We start from the raw sequence: 19753 nt of genomic DNA on the forward strand, positions 1-19753 counted from the left end.
ATAGAAGTGTTTCCTGAAGCAAGCTACTGTTGGCTGCCTCTGTTTTAGGTATGGATAACTTTGTTTTGACTCGTATGCTGGTGATTAATTGGCAACACTGAGGTCACCCAGCAACATGCTTAAGACCACTGCAAAGCCAACAGCTCAAATCTGAGGTGTTTCTTCTAAAAGTGTGAACTCAGGCACAGAATTACATCTAGTCATAAAATGGGAAGGTTTCCTAAGGTGCCAGTTTAAAACACTTTAATCCACAAATTTTATTCCTCGTCCTACACTTCAGAGAGGGCAGAGAAATATGGAATGAGGAATATATGGAAGAACATGTTCTTTGAGAGTTCAGTCAGATTTGGTTTCAGATTTGCCCCTTACTGTGGACCCTTCATCCTGGTCTTTCTGTGCCTCAGCATCCTTGTTGGTAAAGTGTAGTGTCATGAGGAATGAGCTCTTGCCACTTGCTATCAGCGTGACCTAGGATAAATTGCTGAGTCTTTCAGCTTCACTTTTCCCATCTATCAAATGAGGATAGTATCACCTGCCATGGTTTATGTCAGAAGTGGATGAGATAAAATCGGTCTTTAGCCTTGGGTCTGATACAGTTATTGCTATTTAAATGGCAGTTATTATGCTGCTGATGTAATAATATGAGGCAAATGGCTCATTGAAGATCTTCAAGAAAGGCAAACCTAACTATGGAGTGTGAAGAGGGATATGACTACAAATGTCTCCTGTGTGATACAAGTTATGTTATACAGCATGATCATTTTAAATAGGAAATAAAATCACCAAAGGACAGCCTTAGATGAATAAAAGTATCATATTACTTGCTTTGCCTTGGTTTTGAATGAGGAGGCACAATAGGTGGTTAGGATATTAAAGAATATACAAAAACAAAATAAAAATTTGGAACTTTTAACGATTCCCATAATTACTACCAAGGTTTCAAGGTTAAGATGTTGTCTTTTATTGTAGCACATTACTGCTATTAAAGTTACAACACTTTCAAAGTCAGCTGTGTAACTGGCCAATTAACTGCTGTGGGAAATTGACCTTTCACCAGTTATGCTGAGAATTAATATTATGACATATAATTTTGCCCGAAAGAATATTGGTGTTAGAAATGATTTGTGAAAATATAATTTCAGTTGACTGACTTTATTAAAATATTGCTGCCAAATTCTAGATATTATAGAAACAACATAAAGAACGATTCTTTTTATAGGTGAAAGTGCCTGAAAGAGCAAGAAGGTACAAATATTAGAGTGTTAACAAAATGTTTCTGAAAAAGAAAATGTACTATAAAATTTTTCCATATCTGGTCCCAAAAATGGATTTTGGAGGTAGGTTAAGCAAACCTCATATACAATAAAGTCATTATAATAAGGAGGATAGTAACAAAAAACTTGAAAATAAATGAAAGCCATGTGTCATTACGGTTAAGAACATAATCCTAAAGTAAGAAATAAGTCTTGTAACTGATTAGAAAATGTAGTGCTGAGATTCATGGCAGCTAAAAAAGAGAAGGAAATCATTTGCTCAGGGGAGACAATTTTACCTAACATTAAACTCTAAGAGAAATTTACAGAAGTTTCTTTAGATAAAGAACATTTAACTAGCAACTGAGCAATGAATTAAGTAACTGTTTTACAAAAAATAGAGAAACTAGATTCGTGTAGTGGAGTTTTATGGAAACTTGTGACCAAAAAAAAAAAGCCAAGAAAATACTAAAATCATAGTTCTGTTGAGAGTTTCTACCTGGCTTTAAAATAACGCAGTCCACAGGTGCTGCTTCTGGTACCCTAACTGGTAAAAGGGGGGGGGAAAGCTCCCATACAAGAGGCCACTACTCAATGTTTGAAACAAAAATCTTCATGGAATGTTTAGTAAGCAAGGGATATCTATATCTAGAGCTCAATATCACTGATCAAAACAAGTTGCTGATTTTATTTAGGGTTTTGAGAAACATAGAGTTTGAGGATTGGTGGACTTTGGGAAGTGGGACTGATTAAGAGTTAGTTGATCTTTAGTAGCTATGGAAGTGTCTCTAAAAGTGGAAGTGTCTCAAGCTGTGGAATTGTGTCTAAAACTCAACCATAGGAGGCTATTTTGATTAGCTGACCTTCAGCCACGTGCTAATGTCACAAACTGGACATTTTTCAGAAGTGCTGTTATAAAAGCAAGTTATCAGGAATTGATGAGGACGGATTACAGCCTAATAACTTTCTTGAGTTTGGAGTATAGAAGTTTTTATTCTTAGAGCAGAGAATCTAGAAATGGACCGTTACCTCTCTCCCCACTGTTGCCTCAGCTAAAATTTTTAAGGAGCTCATTACTAGTCAATTTGGGTTTTAGTTCTGAGTCCCTGAATAACAAATGGCTTGATTACAGGAACTCACCATTGCCGTGGAGACCCGACATGTGGGTAATAATGTTAGCATATTGTTATAATAAGTGAGGAATTTACACTGCTTTCCATATACCAGCACTGAACAATAGGAATTTGAAATTAAAAACATAATGCCATTTGCCCTAGAATCAAATAATAATAATAATAATAATAATAATAATAATAAACCTTATGCATAAATAAAAAAGTACAAGATCTATACAAGGAAAACTATAAAACTAATGAAAGAAATTAAAGAAAGTATACACAAATGGGGACACATTCAACATTCACATATAAGTAAACTCAGTAGTGTTAGAATTTCAGATCTTTCCTACTTGATCTATATAGTCAATGTAATCCCATTCAAAATCCCAGCAAGTCATCTTGTAGATGTTGACAAAGTGATTCTGATGTTTATATGAAAGATAAAGACCCAGAATAGCCAGCACAATATTGAAAAAGTGGAACAAAGTCAGAGCACTGACACCATCCAACTTCAAGACTTACTATAAAGTTACATTAATCAAGACAGTATAGTATTGACAAAAGGATATATAAATAGATGAGTGGGACAGAATAAACAGCCCAGGGGGCAGAGCAAGATGGTGGAGGAGTAGGAGACCTGGATTTCGTCTGGTCTCAGGAATTCAGCTAGATAGGGATCAAACCTTTCTGAACACCTACAAACTCAACAGGAGATCGAAGAAAAGAATAGCAACAACTCTCTGAGCAGAAAAGCGACCACTTTCTGGAAGGTAGGACGTGTGGAGAAGTGAATCCGAGACAATATTCGGGAGGACAGATGGCGGGGGAGGGGCCTCCATCAGCCGCTTCTGGCAAGTGATAGAGCCACGGAGCAAAAAATCGGAACTTTTAGAAGTCTGCTCCGCTGAGGGACGTCACTCCGGTGGCTAAGCGGGGGGTGGAACCCTCGTGGGACAGTGTGGTCTCAGGACCCTTGGGGTCACAGAAAGACCAGGGGTGCCTGAGTGTGGCAGAGCTCCCAGGTATCGGAGCGGGGAAGCCGGCTGCAGAGACGGAGCCAAGGCGCGGGCTCTCAGCTCGGCGTTGCCATAAACCGTGATCCGCGGCACAGTCGGGCCACTGCTCCTCCAGCAGGGACCCAACAAGCGGCAGATCCGGGGAGACTCACCTTTTTCCCCCAGGAGGAGAGGTGCGGGAGCGCACTGCAGGGATCTGCTGGGTTTGGAGACTCCACACGGGGTCGGGTGCCAGATAGAAACGCGCGGTCACAGGCCAGGTGAGCACAGAGTGCGGCTGGAGACCAGGGAGACGGGAGTGACTGACTGCTTTTCTCTGGGGCGCACTGAGGAGTGGGACCCCGAGTTCTCGGCTCCTCTGGGGCGGAGATTGGGAGGCTGCCATTTTCACTCTCTGCCTCCAAAGCTGTACGGAAAGCTTGCAGGGAACAAAAGCTCCCGAGAGCAAACCCGAGCAGATTACTTAGCCCGGACCGGCAAGGGCGGGGCAATTCCGCCTCCGGCAAAGACATTTGGGAACCACGGCAACAGGCCCCTCCCCCAGAAGATCAGCGAGAACAGCCAGCCAAGACCAGGTTTACCGATCAGTGAGAACGGCAGAACTCCAGCGCTAGGGGAATACTGCACATAGAATTCATGGCTTTTTTACCATGATTCTGTAGTCTTTCAAAGTTAATTTTTTTTTAACTGTCTTTTTTTTTTTTGAATTTTTCTTTTTTCCTTTTTCAACCAACATCTTATCAATCCCTTTTTTAAAAAATTTTTATTTTTTCAAATTTAGAGTCATATTCTATCCCTTCATAGTAGTTACCCATATTTTTGGCATATATATATAAGTTGTTCTCTCTTTAAAATTTTGAGATAGTTTCTCCTAACAGATCAAAATATACCCTAAATCTCTAGTGTATGGTTTTTTTCTACTCCCCTGCCTGATCACATTCTCTCCCTTTTTTTTCTTTTTTTTTTAAATCCTTTATTTTTTCAAACACCTTGTTATCAATTCCTTTTATAAAATTTTTTATAATTTCCATCTTTACACTCATATTCCATCCCTTCATCATATCAACCCTTATTTTTGTACATATATAAGTTTTTCTTTCTTTAAAATTTTGGGAGGCACTTTCTTCTAACAGACCAAAATACACCCAAAATCTAGTGTGTGGCACTGATCTATATACCAGCCTGATCATATTTGATCATATTCTGTTTTTGTTTGTTTTAATCTTTATCTTTTTCTTTTTCTTTTTTTTTCTTTTTCTTTTTTTTCTCTTTCCCTTTCTTTTCCCACTGCTTCAGGGCTTTTCTGATTTGTTTAGAGTATATTTTCTGGGGACGTTGTTACCCTGTTAGCATTTTGTTCTCTCATTAATCTATTCTTCTCTGGACAAAATGACAAGATGGAAAAAATCACCTCAACAAAAAGAACAAGAGGTAGTACCGACTGCCAGGGACCTACTCAATATGGACATTAGTACGATGTCGGATCTAGAGTTCAGAATCATCACTTTAAAGATACTAGCTGGGCTTGAAAAAAGCATGGCAGTTTTTAGAGAAACCCTTTCTGGAGAAGTAAAAGAACTAAAATCTAACCAAGTCGAAATCAAAAAGGCTATTAATGAGGTGCAATCAAATATGGGGGCGCTAACTGCTAGGATAAATGAGGCAGAAGAAAGAATCAGTGAGATAGAAGACCAAATGATGGAAAATAAAGAAGCTGAGAAAAAGAGAGATAAACAACTACTGGATCACGAGGGCAGAATTTGAGAGATAAGCGATACCATAAGATGAAACAACATTAGAATAATTGGGATCCCAGAAGAAGAAGAAAGAGAGAGAGGGGCAGAACGTATATTCGAGCAAATTATAGCAGAGAACATCCCTAATTTGGGGAAGGAAACAGGCATCAAAATACAGGAAGCACAGAGAACCCCTCTCAAAATCAATAAAAGTAGTTCAACACCCCGACATCTAATAGTAAAACTTACGAGTCTCAGAGACAAAGAGAAAATCCTGGAAGCAGCTCGGGAGAAGAGATCTGTAACCTACAATGGTAGAAACATTAGATTGGCAACAGACCAATCCACAGAGACCTGGCAGGCCAGAAAGGACTGGCAGGATATATTCAGACCACTAAATGAGAAAAATATGCAGCCAAGAATACTATATCCAGCTAGGCTGTCATTGAAAATTGAAGGAGAGATAAGAAGTTTCCAGGACAAACAAAAACTAAAGGAATTTGCAAACACAAAACCAGCCCTACAAGAAATCTTGAAAGGGGTCTTCTAAGCAAAGAGAGAGCCTAAAAGCAACATAGACCAGAAAGGAACACAGACAATATACAGTAACAGTCACCTTACAGGCAATACAATGGCACTAAATTCCTATCTTTCAATAGTTACCCTGAATGTAAATGGGCTAAATGCCCCAATCAAAAGACACAGGCTATCAGATTGGATTAAAAAAAAAAAGACCCATCGATATGCTGTCTGCAAGAGACACATTTTAGACCCAAAAACACCCCCAGATTGAAAGTAAAGGGGTGGAAAACCATTTATCATGCTAACGGACACCAAAAGAAAAATGGTGTGGCAATTCTTATATCAGACAAATTAGATTTTAAACCAAAGACTGTAATAAGAGATGTGGAAGGACACTATATCCTACTTAAAGGGTCTGTCCAAAAAGAAGATCTAACAATTGTAAATATCTATGCCCCTAACATGGGAGCAGCCAATTATATAAGGCAATTAATAACAAAAGCAAAGAAACGCATCGACAACAAAACAATGACTTTAACACCCCCCTCACTGAAATGGACAGATCGTCTAAGCAAAAGATCAACAAGGAAATAAAGACTTTAAATGACACACTGGACCAAATGGACTTCACAGATCTCTTCAGAACATTCCATCCCAAAGCAATGGAATACACATTCTTCTCTAGTGCCCATGGAACATTCTCCAGAATCGATCACATCCTAGGTCATAAATCAGGTCTCAACCAGTACCAAAAGATTGGGATCATTCCCTGCCTATTTTCAGACCACAATGCTTTGAAACTAGAACTCAATCACAAGAGGAAAGTCGGAAAGAACTCAAGTACATGGAGGCTAAAGAGCATCCTACTAAAGAATGAATGGGTCAACCAGGAAATTAAAGAAGAATTAAAAAAATTCATGGAAACAAATGAAAATGAAAACACAACTATTCAAAATCTTTGGGATGCAGCAAAGGCAGTCCTAAGAGGAAAGTATAGAGCAATACAAGCCTTTCTCAAGAAACAAGAAAGGTCTCAAGTACACAACCTAACCCTACACCTAAAGGAGCTGGAGAAAGAACAGCAAATAAAGCCTAAACCCAGCAGGAGAAGAGAAATAATAAACATCGGAGCAGAAATCAATGACATAGAAACCAAAAGAACAGTAGAACAGATCAACGAAACTAGGAGCTGGTTCTTTGAAAGAATTAACAAGATTGATAAACCCCTGGCCAGACTTATCAAAAAGAAAAGAGAAATGACCCAAATCAACAAAATCATGAATGAAAGAGGAGAGATCACAACCAACACCAAAGAAATACAAACAATTATAAGAACATATTATGAGCAACTCTATGCCAGCAAATTCGATAACCTGGAAGAAATGGATGCATTCCTAGAGATGTATCAACTACCAAAACTGAATCAGGAAGAAATAGAAAACCTGAAGAGACCTATAACCACTAAGGAAATTGAAGAAGTCATCAAAAATCTCCCAAAACACAAAAGCCCAGGGCCAGATGGCTTCCCAGGGGAATTCTACCAAACATTTAAAGAAGAATTAATACCTATTCTTCTGAAACTGTTCCAAAAAATAGAAATGGAAGGAAAACTTCCAAACTCATTTTATGAGGCCAGCATTACCTTGATCCCAAAACCAGACAAAGACCCCATCAAAAAGGAGAATTACAGACCAATATCCCTGATGAACATGGATGCAAAAATTCTCACCAAAATACTAGCCAACAGGATCCAACAGTACATTAAAAGGATTATTCACCACGACCAAGTGGGATTTATCCTTGGGCTGCAAGGTTGGTTCAACATCCCCAAATCAATCAACGTGATACAATACATTAACAAAAGAAAGAACAAGAATCATATGATCCTCTCAATAGATGCAGAAAAAGCATTTGACAAAGTACAGCATCCTTTCTTGATCAAAACTCTTCAGAGTAGAGGGATAGAGGGTACATACCTCAATATCATAAAAGCCATCTATGAAAAACCTACAGCGAATATCATTCTCAATGGGGAAAAGCTAAGAGCTTTCCCCCTAAGGTCAGGAACGCGGCAGGGATGTCCACTATCACCACTGCTATTCAACATAGTTTTAGAAGTCCTGGCCATAGCAATCAGACAACAAAAAGAAATAAAAGGCATCTGAATTGGCAAAGAAGAAGTCAAACTCTCACTCTTTGCAGATGATATGATACTTTATGTGGAAAATCCCAAAGACTCCACCCCAAAACTGCTAGAACTCATACAGGAATTCAGTCAAGTGGCAGGATATAAAATCAATGCACAGAAGTCAGTGGCATTCCTATATACCAACAACAAGACAGAAGAAAGAGAAATTAAGGAGTCGATCCCATTTACAATTGCACCCAAAACCATAAGATACCTAGGAATAAATCTAACCAAAGAGGCAAAGAATCTGTACTCAGAAAACTATAAAATACTCATGAAAGAAATTGAGGAAGACACAAAGAAATGGAAAAACGTTCCATGCTCATGGATTGGAAGAACAAATATTGTGAAGATGTCTATGCTACCTAGAGCAATCTACACATTCAATGCAGTCCCCATCAAAATACCATCCACTTTTTTCAAAGAAATGGAACGAATAATCCTAAAATTTGTATGGAACCAGAAAAGACCCCGAATAGCCAGAGGAATGTTGAAAAAGAAAAGCAAAGCTGGTGGCATCACAATTCTGGACTTCCAGCTCTATTACAAAGCTGTCATCATCAAGACAGTATGGTACTGGCACAAAAACAGACACACAGATCAATGGAACAGAATAGAGAGCCCAGAAATGGACCCTCAACTCTATGGTCAACTAATCTTTGACAAAGCAGGAAAGAATGTCCAATGGGAAAAAGACAGTCTCTTCAACAAATGGTGTTGGGAAAATTGGATAGCCACATGCAGAAGAATGAAACTGGACCATTTCCTTACACCACACACAAAAATAGACTCCAAATGGTTGAAAGACCTCAATGTGAGACAGGAGTCCATCCAAATCCTAACGGAGAACACAGGCAGCAACCTCTTTGACCTCAGCAGCAGCAACTTCTTCCTAGAAACATCGCCAAAGGCAAGGGAAGCAAGGGCAAAAATGAACTATTGGGACTTCATCAAGATAAAAAGCTTTTGCAAAGCAAAGGAAACAGTCAACAAAACCAAAAGACAACTGACAGAATGGGAGAAGATATTTGCAAATGACGTATCAGATAAAGGGCTAGTATCCAAAATCTATAAAGAACTTATCAAACTCAACACCCAAAGAACAAAGAATCCAATCAAGAAATGGGCAGAAGACATGAACAGACATTTTTCCAAAGAAGACATCCAAATGGCCAACAGACATATGAAAAAGTGCTCAACATCGCTCGGCATCAGGGAAATCCACATCAAAACCTCAATGAGATACCACCTCACACCAGTCAGAATGGCTAAAATTAACAAGTCAGGAAATGACAGATGTTGGCGGGGATGCGGAGAAAGGGGAACCCTCCTACACTGTTGGTGGGAATGCAAGCTGGTGCAGTCACTCTGGAAAACAGTATGGAGGTTCCTCAAAAAGTTGAAAATACAGCTACCATACAATCCAGCAATTGCACTCCTGGGTATTTACCCCAAAGATACAAAAGTAGGGATCCAAAAGGGTACGTGCACCCCGATGTTTATAGCAGCAATGTCCACAATAGCCAAACTGTGGAAAGAGCCAAGATGTCCATCGACAGATGAATGGATAAAGAAGAAGTGGTATATATATACAATGGAATATTATGCAGCCATCAAAAGGAATGAGATCCTGCCTTTTGCAATGACGTGGACGGAACTGGAGGGTATTATGCTGAGCGAAATAAGTCAAACAGAGAAAGACATGTATCATATGACCTCACTGATATGAGGAATTCTTAATCTCAGGAAACAAACTGAGGGTTGCTGGAGTGGGGGGTGGGGTGGGAGGGATGGGGTGACTGGGTGATAGACACTGGGGAGATTATGTGCTCTGGTGAGCACTGTGAATTGTGCAAGACTGTTGAATCTCAGATCTGTACCTCTGAAACAAGTAATGCAATATATGTTAAGAAAAAAAAGAAGAAATAGCAGGAGGGGAAGAATGAAGGGGGGAAATCGGAGGGGTAGACGAACCATGAGAGACGATGGACTCTGAAAAACAAACTGAGGGTTCTAGAGGGGAGGGGGGTGGGGGGATGGGTTAGCCTGGTGATGGGTATTAAAGAGGGCACATTCTGCATGGAGCACTGGGTGTTATGCACAAACAATGAATCATGGAACACTATCTAAAACTAATGATGTAATGTATGGGGATTAACATAACAATAAAAAAATTAAAAAAAAAAAAAAAGAATAAACAGCCCAGGATCAGACCCACACAAATATAGTCAAATTGATCTTTTGACAAATAAGCAAAGGTAATTCAATAGAGAAGAAGAATGTTTTCAACAACTGGTCCTGGAACAACATGACATCTACATGTGAAAAACAAAAACAAAAGAAAAAAAAAAAACATGAATTTAGAGACAGACCCTTCAACAAAAGCACCTTAACATGGATCATATACCTAAGGGTAAAGGGCAAAACTATAAAATTCCTCAAAGATAATATAAGAGAAAATCCAGGTAACCCTGGGTCTGGCAATGAGTTTTTAGATACATACCAAAAGTATGATCCATAAAAAAATATAATAAGTTGGACTTTATTAAAAACTTCTACTCTGTGAAAAACACTGCTATAAGAATTAAAATACAAGTAACAAATTGGGAGAAAATATTTACAAAACACATAGGGTAAATAACTTGTATCCAAAATATATAAAGAACTTTTAAAATTCAACAATAAGTGCTTTTGTTTTCTTCAAGTATATAATGAGTAGTAGAATTAATGAATCAGACAGTACTTCTATTTTGGAGACAACTCAATTTTAAAAATAAGCTAAAGATATGAACAGACACCCACCATATACCAATGGCAAATAAGTATATGAAAAGATGTTCATCATAAGTCATTAGGGAAATGCAAATTAAAACCATAATGAGATGCCAACATACAACTATTAGAATGGCTAAAATCCAAAACAATGACATCAAAGCTAGTGAGGTTGTGCAGCAACAGGAACTCTCATTTATTGGTGCTCATGGAGAAGTCCCACATAGTCATATCCTCTCTAGCAAGGGCTTCAACACTTAAGACTTACTCTTCTGATCATTCAAGACATATTCTTATCATATGATTTAGCAATCACAGTCCTTGACATTTGCCCAGATGAGTTGAAAACATCTATCAACACAAAAATCTACACACAGATATTTATATCAACTTTATAATAGCTGAAAGTTGGAAGCAACCAAGATGTACTTAGTAGGTAAATGGATAAACTGAGTACATTAATATAATAGAATGTTATTCAGCAATAAAAAAAAAAATGAGCTATCAAACCACAAAAAGACATTAAGGAGGAAACTTAAATGCATATTATTAAGCAAAAGATGACAATCTGCAAAGGTGACACATTGTATGATTCCAACTATAAGACATTCTGGAAAATATCAATCTATGGAGACAGTAAAAGATCAGTGGTGGCTAGGGACTTGGGGGAAGGAGAAAGAGGTATGAATAGTTGGAGCACAATAAATTTTTAGGGCAGTGAAATTATTCTTTATGATATTGTAATGGTAGGCACACGATATTTATATGCATGGATTTTATATGCATCTATAAAAATCTAACTACAACACAAAGAGTTAACCCTAAAGTAAAGTATGGATTTTTAGTATCATATTAGCTCATCATTTGTAACAAGTACACCACATTATTACAAGATATTAATAATAGGAGAAACCAGGGAGGGAGGTGGTATGTGGTATTTTCTAGTCAATTTTTCTGTAAATCTACAATTGCTCTGAAAATGAAGTCTATTAATTAAAAAAGAAATGAAAATTCTGACTTGACTTCTTGCCTAAAGGCAAGTCATTCTATCCCTGAAAGGAAATAAGCTACATAAGTCAAAGAATCAGTGAGTAAAACAGATTCTCTTCTCAGGAAGCAGATTTAAATTTGCTCATATGGTCAAAACTACATAAATGAAGCCCCAAAATTATATTTTAAAAACTTAATAGGCCTCTGAGAATATATGGCTTACCTTTGGTTCTCTGACATCTCAGCATATCAACAAACTGCCTCATCCAAAAGGCCAGTGCCTTCCATCTACACTTCTAGAAGTGGGCAATGGTGTGAGTTGAAGCGAAAGGCAGACCTTGCAAAACAATCATAGGTGAAGCATCCTTGGGCATGTGGAATGATGAAATACCCTGTCAGGGAGATGCAGAAAAGCAGAGACAAGCATAAGATAGAGGCTAAGGATGAAATCACTGGGGCAAAAGGACACTAGTACAAATTATAAAGTCCTAGACAGTACAAGAAAACAGACTGAGCTGGATACTGATACACAAGTGGTAGAATCATGTGTTGAACATTGTGTGGGGACACAGATATATCAATAACAGAGGTTGTCGAGTCCGGTGGAGACCAGAAACCAAGCCCAGTTCAGGGAAAGGCAAAGGAGTAGGGCCCCTAATCCCACATTCTGGAGTTCTAAGAAGGGTCTCAAGTCCCATTAGGACCTAGAGTGGAAACTAGTTGCCATGGCTTTAGCAGTGTGTGCATCCCATGTGGTAGAAATAGAGACTATAGAACCAAGCCCATCAGTTGCTGGGGTTCCCTCCCCAACCCCAGTCTCATTAGATATTTTGTGGATGTTCCAAACCACACTGAGAGGAAAAAAGGCCATGACACTTTTATTTTGTTCTCACTGATTTTGGAATCAAGTGGAACTAAGCCTACAAGTAACAGACCTCGAGTACAGACCTCGAGTACATCCTGCTAAGCTGAGCATAGGTAATGATTTTCTGGAACGCCTGATGGGAAGAGTAAGTTCTAAAGTGTGGAAGCCTTGCCAGAGGATAGGACTGTGTGGGACTTTCCATGGGCAGCAGGTAATCCCAAGAGCACCGGGAAATCTCAAGAGCACCGGGAAAGATGGCTCTCTGCCTAGGCTAGAGGGCTGGAAGGGAGGAGGGGAGACACTAAAAAACTCCTTAAGGTCGCTCCGCCAAAAAACACTTCCATTTGTTTGCAGACATTCTGCCTCTTCCCACTGGAACCTAGGAATATCACCTGTCTGAGTCCATTGTTCTTCTGAAGCCCAAATATTCCAACCTCATTTTCTATTTTCTATCAAAACTAGCTCAGAAGGGGCAGTTTAAGGTACATGCTAAACAGGAACTAAAAGGAGTGTGTGCGCATGTATCTGTCTGACAAAACATGCATCTCTAACTCAAGATGACCATGTTCCCCAATCATAAATGAATAGAAGAGGAAACATAAAATACAGCTGTTACATTTTGATGCATCAATAATAGCATTTTCAGGGGCGCCTGGGTGGCTCAGTCATTAAGCATCTGCCTTCGGCTCAGGTCATGATCCCAGGGTCCTGGGATGGAGCCCCATGTTGGGCTCCCTGCTCAGTGAGGAGTCAGCTTCTCCCTCTGCCCCTCCCCCCACCTGTGTGCTCTCTCTCTCTCTCTCTCTCTCAAATAAATAAATAAGATCTTAAAACACACACACAGTAGCATTTTCAGATGCCAATCAAGGAGGTTTCTTTCAGAGATGATACATATCAAGCAGACTGATGAGTTTTCACAATCATAATATTTAACAAGGCCAAAAGCTCACTAATTATAGATATATCTCTTAATTCAATTACATATGAATATTTACAAAACCAGCTCAGCGTCTTTCAATAGAGAGCAATCAATATGTTTACTGAATTGAATAAAGCTGAATTATTTCGTTGAATTGGCTTGTATAAAGTAAATGCTCAATTAATTTATTTTTGTATTGATTTAAGAACTTCATTCTAAAACACAGTAAGGTGATTTTGTACAAGCCAAGGATTCAGGTTACCCAAAATAACCTGTAAAAAAAAACCACTCAAGTGTTGACAGTATAGCAAATGACTGAAGCCAGGTGTCTATAATCAGAGGAAAAGTTGACTGACTATGAAATCCTATCCTACTTGTTCTAAGATCTGATATATAAGTCTTGTAGTTTTCCAATTCAGACACCCATGTTTTATTACACTGTGGTTTAGTCTGCCTGCTGTAGCATAAACTGGCAAACTATATAACACGTGGGAGCAAGGCTATAATTATTTAATTAAGACATAACTAATAAACAAATAAAACATATAATTCAAAATAAAATATCTGCTTTCAGACTCTACCTTGATTCAGAACTGACTTTTAACAGTTCAGCCAAGTCAGTCACAGCCTACAATGGGTCTACGACTCAGTAAGTTTGGTGGTCGTGCCAGTACAGGGACAGCATTCCTGATAGGTAGGTGTTTCAATGAATAATTCATTATTCAGATAAGAGGTGATACATTAGATCAAAAGAGGGGTGATAGGATCTTGGATATTTTCATTCACTTGTCAACAAATAGTTTTAGCACCCACTATGTGGCACGTAATTTCATCTCTCCAGTGTTACCACAGTTCCTATCAAATTTCTGATATTTTATAAACTGTTGCCAAATGAAGTTACACAAACATTTGTCATTGAACTAGGTAGAAATCATGTTAGCGATTCCCTTTGAATGTTAGGGAAGTATTAAAAGAAAGGAAGAACACTTCAGAATATTATAGACTAATTCATTAACAGGTTATGTTAATGCTATTGCCCACAGCTGTTCCTGTGGAGTAATCTTTGGCAATGGTGCTAGCACACTACCAAGTAAAAAAAAAAAACTGAAATGTACAAATCCATTAAAGTTTCAGAAAGGCACTGGAAGGCTTTTATATTTTATAGACTATGTAACGCAAAATTTGATTAGTTTAGCACTAAATTATTCACATTCTATATAATTCTTCACTGAAACACCAAAAAATCTCACCTTGAATAAATTTCAATGAGCATTTTCTAATTTTAAAAAGATTATCAAAGGCATCAAGTGTAAGATGTGCTATTAAGATGCCACCATAAGGGCACCTTAATCAATAAAGCTCTGGGGACCAAGTTTTTTTATAGTCAGGAAAATGACTTTAAGTCAAATAAACAATAGTCTTTATGAATCAGGGAAAGTCACTTTGGCATGGTTCACATGCCTCCGGCCCAGAGATGTTTATAAGATGCATCTATGCGTAATCGTACCTGACATAACTACACACATACCTCAACACACACACAGTGTTTCAGGTACAACCAATAAAACAAAACTGGGAAGTTTCCAGGATTCTCATCCTTTTTTCCCTGAGCAGGTATGCCTCCCCCATCACTTTCCCTGAATTCTCCAGCTCCTTAAATACAAGCATTTAGGTGTGACCATGTACTGAGTTCTAGACATTGGAATAAATGTCAATGGAAATATATGCCCCGGCAAGACCTGACCCTAAAACATCCCACAGTTGTTCCCCTCTGCCTTTTTCCCCTTACGGCTGGCTGAAATACGGATGATATATTTCAACCATGTAGAGACCTTGGAGGCTACATATTAAAGATGGCAGAGCCCCCATCAACCAGGACCCTAGATAGCGACATGGAGGAAGACCACCATGCCAACCCAGGCAAACGCTTAGTACTCTTAGCAAGAAATAAAGCTCTTTTGGCTTGAGCCACTGTACAGATTGGGTCTATCTGTGACAGCAATTAGCCTAATCTAACTAACACACTGCCTTACATGTGGAGGATCTAAATTTAGTCATGCCCACTTGCACGTGGTATTCTTAGAGCTTGATTCCTTAGAGAGCAGAGTCAAAGAATTAAATCATCTCTAGCTACTTGAGACAGTTCTCCCCTAAGCTTTACAAGTAGAGGGAACCTATGTCAGATTTAACCTGGATTTTTGCGTTGTCGAGTCTAAATGCTCCCTGCGGACCTCCTCCTCAATATCTTCCCCATTTTCCCTGTCCAACCACAGACCAACTCTCTTTATCCCTATTTCCAATTTAAGCCCTTTTCTTCTTCTGCCCTAGGACTTAAACCTTATACTTTTAATACTTTGGTGATAATTTCATTGTTACCAGCAATGTTTTACTGATAGAGCTCTTCTTACCTGGCATTTGAAATGTATCTCATTTGCCTCATATAACCTGAACAACTGGTAATGTTTTACGATATACTTTTCATCACTTTTGAGTTTGTCTAAAGGAAAAGAGGACATTTTGTTCTCTCCCAGAGTATGTCCCATGGTTCAACAGTATACAAGGGAACAGTGCAAACAGTACAGCTACACTGAAAGGAGGAAAGAAGGGGTGGGACGGTCGGGCAGGGAATCCAGCTGGCTCACTAGCATGACCAGTTAGCATCCCCAGGTGAGTGATACTTCCATGGTTCTTCGGCTACCATACATTAAAGATGATAAGCTAGGTTTAATCAAATAAAAATTTATAGAGCATCTGCTACATGCTGAATATTAAGAGTTAAAGAGGATACCAAAAAATAGAAGGCAAAATTCTTTCCCACTAAAGTCTTGTGGCCTAATTAGAGACACAAGTCATACACATAAATATTTATATTACAGGACAGTAAATGATTAAGTGCCAAAACATATTATATAGACAATATAGGCCTCGGTTGGGTCAGAGACGGAGGAGATCACTGTGAAGTGCATCTGTCAAAAGACACTTCAGGAAGCCATAGGAAAGGGACAAACACTGAACCAGATCTGATTCAACTTTTCCTGTACCCTACACAGTTTATTTTTGCCTCTCTTCTATACAACAGCATACATAATTATATCAGGTACCAGGAACTAGAAAGCCTCCCCTCTGTTGACAGGTATAGTTTACCTGGAAAGGAGAATGTCAGAGATTCAAAGGGTATGAGCTCTAGCTGGCTCTTGTCTTCATTATGAGTTCTCCCTTGGGCAAAGCTATAAAAGAGCACATCACTTACATATCTGAAACATAATGAAATGGCATGTTTTTAAAAGGTCAGGATGCCAGAATGCAACATAACTATTTTGTTAAACTCAAATTTTTTTTTAAAAAAAAGGTAACCTTAAAGTCTTTACAGAAAATCATAATTAAATGCTACATAAAATGCCATTACTGAGCCCTTGAAAAATGTTATGAAAAATGTCATTCTAACAAAATCTAACACAAACCCAGAGGTCTAAGGTAATATTTCTTGTCTCAAGTATCTTCCATTCTCAAAATTTTGCATTATAAAGTCTGACTTAGCACAATGTTTTAGATCAATAACAGCTCAAAGCTAAATATAAGGATCTGGGTGGCATTATACGAATTAACAATACTTAGCTCAGAGCTACTCATCTATTTTGGCTCTACCAAAGTGTCCACATTTGACTTAGAATGTATTTCATTCAGCTGACTGCTTCTTAACTCTGAGCTCTTTCCAAGGGAACCTAAGTTCCCCTGTAAAACTTCTCAAAAGGCAAAAAACGATGTATGGAAGGCCATTAACACATTCAGTTTAGGAAACAGGTCGTCAAACCCAAAGCTTGGAGGTTGACCTCCTCAATGCTTTATCAAAAAATGGATTATCAAAAAATCAAAAACAATGATTATTTTTGACAGTTTCAGATTTCAAGTCAATCCATCATAATTTGGTTATTATTACTGGTGTTATTTTTTAAATTTTAATTCCAATGTAGTTAACATATGGTATTATGTTAGTTTCAGGTATACAATACAGTGATTCCATATATTCCTCAGAGGTTTGGTGTAGTATTTTTAATATAGTGAAAATGATTTAGTTCTTCACTTAGAATTAAATTATATATGCCACATCTCTACTAATATCTTGACTATCTCACTCCTTTGCTCTTCTTATAAGCACACGCATCCTAACAGACTCCTACCTCTAATTCAAGAGTCAGTTCAAAGTATCACCTCTTTGGGGAAGTCCCTCAGACAAAAGAAAACATTCTAAACTCTGTAGTCACCTGATATTGTGCATATTCCTTCATTTGAACAAATAATATTGCATTGTATTTGTGCATTTTTTCACTAGACTTCCTTGAAAAAAAAGATTGCCTCTTATTCCCTTTTGCTTTCCAGTACCCATTAAATAGAGTAGGAATTGAATACATATTTTTAAAGAAATGTATAAATGAGTGAAACTAAATTCTTAAATTACCTCTTCCCTTAGACATAATCAACATATTTAGCATCCTTTCCAGCCCACAGCAGTCTGGAAGTAAAATGGATTAGAAAATTTTACATTCATGAATTCAATTATTTATTTTTCCACTCATCCATTTAGTAAATATATTTTAGTGCCCAATATATGCCAAACACTCTCAGAGGAGCTAAAGAAAAAGCCTTGGGTTTTGATGTTTAAGTTCACTTCTGAATTGTTTCATATGTTTAATTATTTGCAAAGTGTGTCACTGACAAGTAGTCAAGCAGTACCTAAGCAGGGCTATGGTTGCAGCTGCAAGGTTGGCTTGTCACACTACCACAAATTCAGTCAGTAAGGAAACAAGGAGTCCAAATGGATTTAGACAGTTTATTACTTTCAGCAATAGTACCATCTTGCCGTTGATCCTGAGCCCCAGTTTCTACATGGTGATGTGACTAGGGCTGGGTATTGCCTGCACACACATTGGGGATGCATTACAGGAGGGAAACCCCTGGATTTGGAGACTCTGATCTTCTATCAGGACAATTGGAAAATCTGCCCACAATCTCCTCTGGAGAGAGACCTTGTCCTTATTACCCTGGAATATAAGCAAGTATCTCGGGAAAGTAGGAAGGTGTCTCCATCTTTAATGCAGGGAATTTAAATAAATTTGTGCCAGAGTCACTGGCTCCAACTTTCCACGCCATCTGCTTATACAAACATCTCTGAAAAATAGGTATGGAGCACTTGGCTTGTAATGCCTAGACAGTAGAAATCTGAGATTTATAGAGAAGTGTCTTCCAAATTTATGGCATATTATAATTATGTATATTTTAAAGTAACATTGTTATATACCTCTTTTAAATGTATCTAATGTAATCTAAATAGTGTCATAACATGATACCCACTGTCATCCATTTAAAAATTATACAAACTTACAACAAAGATTTTAATTATTCATTTTCCTCCTTGCATTAATATTTTCATTCCACTTCCAACACAAAATTTACCCATTATAACTTTAAACCTGAAAATATTTTACTAATGATTCTATCATGCTTATTTGTAACTGAAATTTATTTTGTTATTTACTATGGCCATAATATTCTAAGGGTTAAAAATACTCTGAAATTATCATTGTAATTATACTACTACTATATGATTATAATAAAATTCTTAATAAACACTAATACATATAAAGTTAAAATTATATTGGACATGCACTTTTGAAGAGATGAATGAGACTTTAAAAATTAGTCCATGTATCAATTTGGTGAATGTCATCCATTGTTAGATAAAACATGTTCAAGACCAGTTCTATTCTGATATTTCATATTTCATAAATAAATACGTAAAATCTTACACACATAAAAATTAAACTGAAAAGAAAGAGTTGAATGCTGGAAACCACATACTGGTTTTACAAACAGTTTTAATGATCTATGTGCTCACAAATATTTAAATTGTTTAAAAGAAAAAAAATAGAAACCACATGACTTACAAAAATATTTGTTACATGATCATCATCCAAAATGGTTTTAGTGATTTATCAGCTCACAATTATTTAAAAAAAAAAAATGGAAACTACATGACCTGCAAAAGGATTTGCTACACAGTCACTAAAGTATTTAATTTTCAACATAAAACTGTGTAACAAAGGATTAATTCAGCAAATCTAGGTTGTCTAAACCCTTAATAATCCAAAGAAAGCTTTGTCCCTTACCCAACTCCTAGAAGGTAACGTTTTTGCTCTTGGAATATCCTGCCTGGTAAGAGTATTTTTGTTTACCTGGGAAATGTGGGCCACTCTAGATAGTCTATACTAACAGTACTATTTACATTATGGACCTTGAACTATGCAATACCAGCTTGACCCCTTAATAGGGCTGGATGCTAAGATCAGGCAGGCAAGCAGGCAGCCTTGCCTACATAA

The 19753-nt window shown here is 37.8% G+C and overlaps 1 long non-coding RNA gene across 3 annotated transcripts in view; it reads right to left on the minus strand.

Annotated features, from left to right (window-relative positions):
- Positions 1–19753, minus strand: part of LOC118522119 (uncharacterized) — a 262228-nt gene that overhangs the window by 127295 nt on the left and 115180 nt on the right. The window contains exon 3 of one of the 3 annotated variants that reach the window (XR_013445356.1): positions 11819–11987. The exons of the other annotated variants lie outside the window; for them this stretch is intronic. This is a non-coding gene — a long non-coding RNA (uncharacterized LOC118522119). The remainder of the gene's footprint in view (positions 1–11818; positions 11988–19753) is intronic. 3 annotated transcript variants of the gene reach the window in all.

Source organism: Halichoerus grypus, chromosome 2 (genome assembly GCF_964656455.1).
Source record: "Halichoerus grypus chromosome 2, mHalGry1.hap1.1, whole genome shotgun sequence".
Classification (NCBI taxonomy): Eukaryota; Metazoa; Chordata; class Mammalia; order Carnivora; family Phocidae; genus Halichoerus; species Halichoerus grypus.